The sequence below is a fragment of the Pipistrellus kuhlii genome, unplaced genomic scaffold (genome assembly GCF_014108245.1).
Source record: "Pipistrellus kuhlii isolate mPipKuh1 unplaced genomic scaffold, mPipKuh1.p scaffold_m20_p_9, whole genome shotgun sequence".
Classification (NCBI taxonomy): domain Eukaryota; kingdom Metazoa; phylum Chordata; class Mammalia; order Chiroptera; family Vespertilionidae; genus Pipistrellus; species Pipistrellus kuhlii.
The window spans coordinates 5,987,591-5,998,604 of NW_023425595.1; the positions used below are offsets into that span (position 1 = coordinate 5,987,591).

At 37.0% G+C, this 11,014-nt stretch overlaps 1 protein-coding gene across 2 annotated transcripts in view; it reads right to left on the minus strand.

Annotated features, from left to right (window-relative positions):
- Positions 1-10,423, minus strand: part of LRRC4C (leucine rich repeat containing 4C) — a 707,813-nt gene extending 697,390 nt beyond the window's left edge. For both annotated transcript variants that reach the window (XM_045577671.1, XM_036427214.2), the window contains exon 1: positions 10,241-10,423. The gene's annotated coding sequence lies outside the window, so the exon portion shown is untranslated. The remainder of the gene's footprint in view (positions 1-10,240) is intronic.
- Positions 10,424-11,014: the final 591 nt, after the last annotated feature.

Below are 11,014 nucleotides of genomic sequence, written 5' to 3' on the forward strand. Positions count from 1 at the left end.
TCATTTCTTAAACTATTGCTAATAAAATACCAATGGGTAGTTGAGGCTTTGTGTGCATAAAATCATTTAATCTTATAGCAAAGGAGAATACTATGATTATCATTCTTATTTTTCTTAGGAGTGTTAAGATCATGTAATCAGATGTGGAGTCCACATCTCTCTGGTTACTACGAAGCCAACTCCCCTTTTTGTTTCAGTGTGTTTATTGTAACTTAAGGTCTGACCATTGTGTGTGTGTGTGTTGGGGAGAGTCAGGGAGGGTTACAGCTGGACCTGGCCAAGAACAATAATGAACATTTGAAGAAAACACAGTCTTCTTTTCCACACAACTTTTTTTAAAAAAAATAAGATTAATTTCAAAGGAAAAAGATTACTTTTGATTATGAGCTTTCTCAGTGCCTTGATCAAAGAGTGAATTGTAACCTTTGTGAAAGAATATGTGGGTCAAATAAAATGTGAGGATGACTACAGGATTAAAAAATTAATGGAGCACTACAAGACAGTGGTGATTCAATTTTCTAAGGCTGAATATCTTCCCCAATATCATAGTTGTGTTTAAAATCTGTGATCTAAAGTAAAAATGTAAGCACTAAAATCTATTGTGCCAAAATAAAAATTAGCTAAGAGCTAGGCTTATAACTTGGGACTTCAAACATCTTTCTCTGTGAAGTGAGAATAATAAAGTCCACCACTTCTGGTTTTTGGAGAATTGAATGTGTCAACATTCTAGAATCTTCTGGAATAGGGGTTTCATAAAGGTTATTTGATACTAGAGGCCAATTGTACAAAGATCTGTGCAATAAGAGGCCTTCCTTCTCCTGGATGCTGGCACTGGTTTTCCTCTGGCATCTGGGACCCAGGACTTCACTCTGGCCACTACCTTCCACCTTAGCTCCAGCTGGAATCTTTGCTCTGGCTGGAGCCTTCAGTCTTTGCTCCAGCCAGAGCATCGCTCCTATAGCTCCCTCCACCCCACACCCTCTCCCTCACAGCAGGCATCCTGTCCCACCCAGCTGCTCCACGCCTGAATATGCAAATTAACCAACCACCTTTATTGAGTTGATTTGCATACCCACTCCTGATTGGATGATGGGTATAGTGGAGGTATGGTCAATTTTCATATTTCTCTTTTATTAGTATAGATTCTTACTTTCTTTCCCAATTCTTGTTTCTACATGTTGGTTATTGAAGTTATAATCACTGATTCTCAGTTTCCATATATTTTAAACTATATAATATAAACAGTCCCATAGGATTATGACAGGATATGTGTTAGCTACTAAATGAAATGAATTGGTAGCATATCAAGTCCTTTCATTGCATTTGTTTTTATGTAAAATCACACAGGTACTTAGGCATTATTCCCCAACTGGGACCTTTTCTCATGCAAACTTAATATTTTATAAATAGCTGTGAGCCTAAAGAGAGAAAATCTGATAAAGTGTGAGCACATTCATTTTAATTCTGTTAGAGCATCCATCACTAACCAACAAGTCACATGACTATAGGTCTAAGTCTACTTCCTGCATCTTCTCTACCAACAAAGGAATGTGACACACACAACAAATTGTTTTAGTGCTACAAATTTGGAGTGATCACATTGCTTCTTTGAGTGGCAAAGTTGCTAATTCTCTGTTATACAAGATGAAATTATAACAGGCTTAGTATATTAGAGAGTTAACAGATCCATGAATATTTTAACAGTATAAAAATACACTTCTGTACACACACTCCGTACCCTTTACATCTTCTCTTTGAATTAGTCAAGTGCTATTCCAACAGTCTTAATGAAAGCAGACATAAACTGAATTGCATTCTTTTAAAACTAGAACAATCACACATCAACTTGAATTAAGTCCCTTCACTGTAGATCTGACTGGTGTAATACAGAACTGTGAAAGCCCATTTTGACCTCCATTTTTTATTCTCATTTGTCCATTCTGCTATAAATTTGATCTCATTATAATATCCTTAAGTGTACTGAATCTTACATTAGGAAAAAGACACATGAAGCTTTTAGACTAACTTGTTTTCCTATCTGCCTTCCTGGGCTGTTGGAGTTAGTGGTCTACAAGTTTGTGAATTATCTGCCTGACACTTCAGTAAGGTGAAGCCTTGAAGAGAAAAAAATGTCATTCATCTACCCACATTGTTCTCCAAATGAGGGTAGATGAATGACATCTTCAATCACAATTGGATATGTTAGTGTAGGTGTCATCTTCTCTAATCCTACCTAATAAAAGAGTAATATGCAAATTAATTGCACCTTCACTACTCCCAAGCCACGCCCAGCAGCCAATCAGGGTGAGTATGCAAATTAACCCAACCAAGATGGCGGTTAATTACCATATCAAGACAGCCTAGAAAGAAGCCAAACACTGCAGAAGGGAGTGAAGATGCTGAGAAGCAAGCAAGTGGTGCAGGAGAAAAGGAAGGGAAGCAGGGGGAGCTGGGAGAAGGGAAGCAGGCAGGGTGGGAGAGCGTGCAGCAGGAAGCCCTATTGCAGGAATCTTCCTGCAATGGGCCCCTAGTCAGTTATAATGGCAACAGTGACTCAGGTCTGAGGACAACAGCCTCGAGAGTTACCAGGATGCCAGCTGCTAGTTAATTCCTAGAGTACACATCTACGCTTTAGATTCTACCTCTATACAAGTATGTGTCAGTGACCACAAATACCTATATCACCTATATCTATATCTATATCATCTATATCTATCATCTATCACTTACACTAATGAATAATTAGCAATCACCTGTACTTGAAATAAGTAAATGCTTAAATTATCCACTTAGCTAAAAGATTTTCATAAGTCATTAAAAATAGAAATATTCATAAAGAATGTTTAACATGAAAAGCTATGATGATAAATCATTTAGTCATAATTCCCCATTCATTTCTACATTTTCTAGTTCCTATTTTTAATGAATGTATGTATATATATATATATATATATATATATATATATATGCTACTTTATTTTTGCATAAAAGCTTAGTTAGGTATAAATCACATACCCCAAATTGAACCTTTTAAAGGATATAACTCAGTAGCTTTACAGTATATTTACAGAGTTGTACAATGATCACCAAAAACTAAATTTAGAACATTCCATCACTTCAAAAAGAAACCCCATGCCCATTAATACACACTCCTCAATCTCCCTGGCCTCCAACTCCTATAAATCAGGAATCAACTTTTTGTTCCTGTGAATTTTCCTGTTTTGGACACTTCATATAAATGGAAGAATTTCATATATGGTCATTTGTATCTCTCTTCTTTTATTGCTCATAATGTTTTCCCAGTATACCTATGCTGTAGCATGTATCAGTACTTTGTCCCTTTTTCGTGGCCAAATAACTTTCTGTTTTATGATGTACCATATTTAATGTATCCATTCATCAGGTGATAGACATGTGGGCTGTTTTCACTTTGGGGCTATTATTAATAATACTGCTATCAGTATTCACGTACAAGTTTTTTACATGGATACATGTCCCACTTTCTTTGCAATATACCTACCAGCAGAATTTCTGGATCATGTGGTAACTGTACATTTAACATTTTTAGAAACCACCAAGCTGCTTTACAAAGTGTCTGCTCTATTTCACAATCCCACCATGTGTATAATTTTAAAACACACACGATATATATATATATATATATATATATATATATATATATATATATATGTGGCAACATTACCTTAGGCTACCTAATTTTGGCATATTGTAACTATATTGGCTACATGTATTTTTATTTCTAAAAGAGCAAATGTCTAAGCTATAGCATTGCCCATTTATTGCAGCAAGATTTAGCCCTTGCAAGTCTTCTTTTTAAAAAAATATTATTTCTGAACATTGCCATTGCAAGTTTAAACTGGAGACCAGAGAGAAAATGAAGCATTACAGGGAGTACAGGACATAGATAACATAGAGTAGTAAAGATACATAAGTAAAATTGCCACCAAGCAGTCAACATTAACTTTTCATGTTTATACCAAAGAGAAAAAAAAATGGCACTGAGATGAACAACTTTGAGATCAATAAAAGCCACAAATGAGGAGTTTGAAAGTAAGCATAAAAATAAAAACGATTTCTTTCTTTAAATACATTTAAAGCAAAAAGAGGTAGGTGGAAATTGGAGATATATTTTAGTAAATGCCAGTTCTTCTAATAGCCTAATGTGTGAAAATCCAGCTGTGCTTTCCTGCTTCGTGCATTAGCAGTAATAATGGCAAAGACGCTGCCTTCCTTATTTGCTGACAGTTGTGTTGATGATGCAGGAGGCAAAATAGCATTTCTCTTCTGGGCAATGGCAATTATGGATTGCTGACAGGAGTTCAAAAATAAATCCCAATCCTTCAAGTCAATGCCCTACATCAATATACTATGAAAAACTCTGAATGCACTGACAAGCATGAGAGAAGGGTAAAGTTTGCATGCTGCCTCTTCTTTTTCAATATGTAAAAAAAGATTCATGGTAGACTTAGAAACTAACAATAATAGTTTATATCAAAATAACAATTTAGAGTTCTACCTTTCCTTTATCAATCATCTATTATCTGTCTATTTAAATTTGCATTACTTATCTGATTCTTTGAAGCAGAAAACAAGTGTAGCCTTCTGTATCTTTTTCAGAAGATATGGCTGAAGGTCTGAGAGGTAGATTGACATGGGTTGTAAGTGAAAGGATAAGATTTTTATTCCAGGTTTCTGTCTCTTCATTAAATAGTCCAACATTCTTATTTTCAGAGCAAATTTATCAACAGAGTCCTGCAATTTCAGATTATTTATATGGATGAAGAGTTAAACTTTTTGAAAGTTAAGCCAGTTGGTAAACCACACAGTTATTTATTTAGGCAGTGGACAGTTCCTGCTAGAAATTCATTAATGCCTTGAACCTAAAATATTCAGAATGCTTGAATTTTTAATGTTGCAGTTTCACAACTATCTGATATCTATTGTCAAAAATCTAAGGGAGATTTAATAATTATTTATTAATCTCAACTACAGATTTTAAAGTGGCATTTAAGGTAAGTAGTACAATCCTCACATTTTTAAAAAGAAAGAAACTATGAGTAACGAAGGTTAGGCAACTTGCCCAAGGTCAAATAACCAAAAGAAGGAATGTTTATATTTTGAATGGAAGTAAATTTGACCTCAAAGTCCTATTCTTTTATAATGCTAGATTTAAAAAGCGTATTTATTCTTTAAAAATATGCTGGTCCTCTGAACCAGAAATTTCACACCTAGGACTCTATTCTAGGAAGAAACTCGATTTAGAAACTATATGTCAAAGTTATTTAAAAATATACACAAAAATTTAGAATCTTTATGTCAAAGTTGTTTATAGTTGCCAAAAAATGGTTCTAGCCTACTGACCAAATATAAGGACTCAGTTAAATTGTTTGTGTTATATTCACACTGTGAAGTAGTATAGAACCATTAAAGATGCTGTAATAGGACATTATTTGGTTGAGAAATAATACTGCAACATCTAACTGTCCTGGGGAACTCTACTTAAGCTTTAAAGTTTAATTGAACATCAGTTCTGTGCTATGTGTCCTCATCCTGTTTCTCATTCCAAATACAATTGAGTGGCTCTCCTACATGTAGGTCTACATAAATGAAATATGGCAGTGTGTTTAGTTATTTGGGCATCTATCACCCCTAATAGGCTGTGATTTCCTCAAGGTCAGAGATCAAACTTTAGTCAACTCTATTCCATACTCACCACCAATAACACACTAGTTCATAGGAGGAGTTAATCAATAAATATCCACAGAAAGGATAAATAAACAATTCTTTAGCAGTGAGTTCAAACTATTTTATGTTAAGGATAACATAGAAAATCAGAAGTCTGTGGCTTTTGGGGGAAATTGTCATGGTTTCTCACTAAGAGAGGAGAAAGGGCCCACAGTTTTAGCCACCTTTGCCCTTACCTTACTGGTCCCAGAACAAAAAGGGATAGTGGTCTGGACATACCTGACACATTCACTTCAGAGTATACTCTGAGTTAATGCAGGATTTTGAATGTAAAATCTACATATATCTGTATACATTATATACCTCTCCTAGAATTATTTTCAAATTTTTCTTGAAAATTTATATATACAAGGCCCAGTGCATGGATTTTGAGCATGGATACTGTTCCTAGGCCTGGCCAGTGATCAAAGCATGAGCATCTGGCATGGATGGGCAGATCCCAGCTGACCTCTGGGCCCTGGGTAGCATTTGGACTCACGGTACCCAAGTCCCCATGTGGAGATGTGGCGAGCATGACCAGAGGCCGCAGGTCAGGGCATAGCATGGGCCTCTGGGCCACCCAGCGACACCACAAAGAAGCTGGGCAGGCAGCGCACTCCTGACCATCCTCGCAGATGAGCTCCTGTGTGAACCCATGGGGAACTCCACCAGCCTCTGCAGTCCCAAAGGCTGTGGCCCAGCTCACCCAAAAGAGACCACACAGGTGTAGGGCAGGCTCCTCCTGGGCATCCGTTACATGAGAGCAGGGCTTCCCCAGCGGGCAAGCCCTTGTGTCCCAGGGAGGGGAGCACGGGAAGAGTGAGCTCTGTGGCCATCCAGCATTCTCACTGAACCTCCATTCCCTTTATCCCCACCCCCAGGTAGCCAGCAAGAGGTCAAAGCCCCCTGCCTGGGCACTGAGTCACCAATCCTCACCATGTTCTGTGTTGCCCCCTGGTGATCATCACATGTCATAGCAAGCAGTCTAACTCCCTGTCTCCTGGTTAAATTCCCAGTCTCTCAGTCGAATGACCGCCCCAGAGGACAATTTGCATATTAGGTTTTTATTATATAGGATATTTTTTAAGTTAGAGTCCTTTATTCCGTTAGCTTTTGACTCAAAAGAGCCAGCTGATATAAAATATTTAAACTAGGATGATACCTCACCTCTACCTGGTATTCATTATATTATTTTGGCCAAATGTCATCTTAACTCTTATGTAGTTATTTCATTTATTAAATCAAGCACTTTTTTTTTGTTTTCACTTTGAGACTAGGGTGAGCTGACTTTTAATAATATCCACTAAAATGCAGTTAGTGCGAAGCTTTGTTGATTATTTTTTCTGTAGTATTCTAGTATAGCCGAAATACTTATAACAAGGTTACAAAAATCCCTCTGGGAATGAGAAAAGAGAGTTGCTCTTTGGAGTTCAGTAGAGATGAAGATCTCTTTCACCCCTGGAATCTGTATGGTCAGTATTTTCAAATTATCTAAAGAAAGTCAAAGAGTGGGTCATTTGGAAGAAACCCAAATGGATAAAAGTCAGGAAAAGGGGGGGGGGGGGAAAGCACCAAAGCAAGTTTATAGAGTCAAACTCAGAGGACTGCCTTCAACTAATAGTCAAGAAATCTTCTCACTTCCTTTAAATCCAGTTGGGTGTTTATGTGTATTCTGACATAAAGGTGCAGGTATATTTAGAATTGCTACATTTTTCATGGCCTAAAGGAGTTTCTATTTATTTGCCATGCTACTGTTGCCTAGTAGAACCGTCACACGCTGGGGCTTAATATTCTGCCTACAACATTAGACTGGAAATGTTGAGGAGGAAAACATCAGGTGCTTACTCTGCTTCTTCCAAAAGCTGCTAAATTGAGAGATTTGGGCAACTTTGATTTTTAGAGATGCAGTCAGAGAGTGTTTCCTCATCTGCCATCATTGCCAGAATTGGGCTAGTCCCAGTTTAAACATCCACAACAAAGGAAGGCAGGACATTTAAAGAGTTGAGGGCATATCAAGAAGGACTGGAGGGGTCCCAGGAAACATAATTTCAGTAAGACATAACAGGCATTATGTATATATATTTTGGTGTGTTATGACCTGTATTTTCATTAAGAGGCAACTGGAAAGTCTTAAAGACTATAAAAATGATGAAACTCTGGAGCCAATATCAGGGATTATGACATTCCTGACTTGCATAAGTTGCATGGATAAAGTGATGGTTTCTGCATTAGGATATGAACATAACAGTAACGGTAATATTTATTGTGTGCTTACTTTGCATCAGGCACTGACTCCACAGGCTTTAGATGTACTATCTCACTAATTCTTCACAGTAAGATTATAAGGTAAGTACTGTTATTCTCTTTCTGTCAATGGGAAAGACAAGTCCCAGAAAGAAAAAAGTAACCTTTTCAAGAGCACACAACTAGTATATAAGCCTTCACCCTCTTAAATAATCTATGTATATAAAAGGAAGGCAGGACATTTAAAGGCAGGACATTTAATCTATATATATAAAAGGAAGGCAGGACAGTAAGTGACCATTCAACTGGCCATGTGACACCAACTGACCACCAGGGGGCAGACACCCAACTTAGGAGCTGCTGAGCTGCAGTGACTTGGCAGCAGAGGTTCTCTGGTGAGGCACCCAGAAACAGAAAGAAGGGAGCTAGATTCCTTTCAATGTGCACAAATCCATGCATCGGGCCTCTATTATAATATAATTGCCTATAAAAGAGAGCTGTGCAAGCAGAGATTTATTTGGTCCCTCCTATTTAAAAGTATCTCTTTTTATTTTTTATGGTTATTATGGGGAGGCAATTATATATCCAAAACAGTGCCTGATCACCAGATATGAGTATATTTTTATAATCATTAACTACCCTTGCCATTTATTCTCACACTTATATACATACTAGTATTTCCACAGAGTTGAAAGTATTTTTAAGCGAGTCAGGCATGGGTCCTGGCTGCCCACAGGGTGGGTGCCTCCTCGCATGGCAGGAGGTGGGGCACCTCCTTGAGCAATTTCAATCATGTGCTGGGCCTCTAGTATTAAAATAAGGGCAAATAATTTTTCCCATCTCATTATATTCATACATAAATAATTTTTAAAATGAAAAAAATCATCATTCCTTTTCCCTCTAATGTATTATATAAACATAACCAAAACCAATACCTTGATATTACAAGAAAATTTAATTGATTTCATAATTAATTTTTTATAGCAAAAGAGTCATTCATTACTTACTTCAACAATAAATATTCACTGGCAACAACTTTGCTTTAACTAGTATCTATGGACAGTGTATATACAGCAATCAACAAAACAGATCAAACCTCACGAACCTTATATTTGGTGATAAAGACATTATCAGTACTTAATTACTAATGATTTCTATTAGTCCACAGAGAGTTTATATTTATAAAGTTAATGAATTTAAAAAATAAAATGAGAATTATTGGAAATGAGACATCATTACATAAACAAACATAATTCAAGATAAGCAATCCAACTGACACAGAAACAAGTTCCTAATCCCATTAGTACTAGTTTACAACCTCCTGCAAATATGTATACATAATGCAGAAGCCACAAATTCTGCTTTTAGACTTACTTTTTCTTCTAAGGAGCCCTACCTCTTAGAATCTCCCCACTGTCTATCCCCAAACACACAACCCAGTGAATAAGCTTATCAATTCTATGATCAACAACATATCCTCTTTAGATGGCTAATGAAGCATAGAGTGCACATGGTGAGTTGTAGGGATTAGAAATAGGTGAGTAGCACATAAGTATTTCAAATGGTTAACTAGGAACCAAAAGATAATATTATATGATAGAAAAAGTATGTACTGCAGACTAAAAATGCTACTTAGAATGCACATATAGATAATTATATCATGTTACTGCTGATAATTTAACACTGGATAGACTCAGGCATGAACCTGCAGTACATAAATAAAGTTTTGACTGCTTAATGGCTAGGTGATAGACAAGGATTAAATTGTCTAACCTGAATACCCAGTAGGTTGGTTCCCTAGAGAGACAGGTACTACTTCTTCACTCCTTAAAAAAATAGGATTTTTTTACTACTAAAACCCAGAAGATATGGAACAGCCAACAACCGAGTACTTAAGGCAGACACCTGATGAGATGCTGATGAGACAGAACAGAGCTAAAAGTCAAGAATCTGCAACAACATACCTCCATAAGAACAAAGATCAGGTCCTGGACTCTGAGCTAGGGACGGGCTGAAGAAGTCTCAGTTTTAAGTGCTGAGGTTGACGATCAGGGCTGGAAGCTATCATTCTGCTAGATCACAGAACTGTCACCACAGAGTTTGGCCCTCGCTCCAAGCCATCCTAGAGGAAGGGCTGGTTTAACCCCGACCATACTGCTTATTAGTTCAACAACTCAAGTCTGGGGCTCCTTTCAAGTCTTATATCTTGCTCACCAATTCATGGGCAATTACCATAAAGAAGATTGCTCACCTGCTATTGCTCTGACTATAAGTTTCCCCCTCGATGAAAGGCTGGTCCCAGCTGGTATGCGTGCTTTCAGGTTATTCGCTCTTGATTACTTGACATTAGATGATCTTGGAAAAAGCATTAATTCTCTGTGAGCCTCGATATCCTCTTCATCAAATAGGGATAATGACAGTAAACACTTCATTGGTTTCTGTGAAGATTAAATGAGATAATCTATGTCAAGTGTTTGTCACAGTACCTGCATATTGTGAAACATTTAAAAATACTAGCTATTACTAAAACATAAGATTAAGTCCAAGGGATTTTTTAATATAAATAAGGAAGTTTTTTTTATATCACATCTCAGAAGAAACTAAAAAAAAAATTAACTAGAGGGTTTTTATTAAGAGGCATGGAGAGCGCTTATTCTATAGTCTATGGCTCCATTGTTGATGTGATAGGAATTATTTGACAACTGAGTGAGTCTGGGTTTCAGATCAAAGAGAAGAGGGATTTACCATAGAGAAGAGAGTTAGATTTCAGCTGGTAAATAGACTTCTAGTAGTGTCATCTGTTTGCACCTCTCAAGAAGGAACCTAATGGGAGTAGTGGTGTGAGAAAAAGAAAACCCAACTGACTACACTGTTTCCCAACACAATCACTTAATTCATTCATTCATTCATTCATTCATTCATTCATCTGTGCATTACAATACACTAAGCTCATGATGACATGAAAAGACCAAGCTAACATGAGAAGATTTTGCCTTATCAACCTTATCCCCTAATGCCAGTCTCC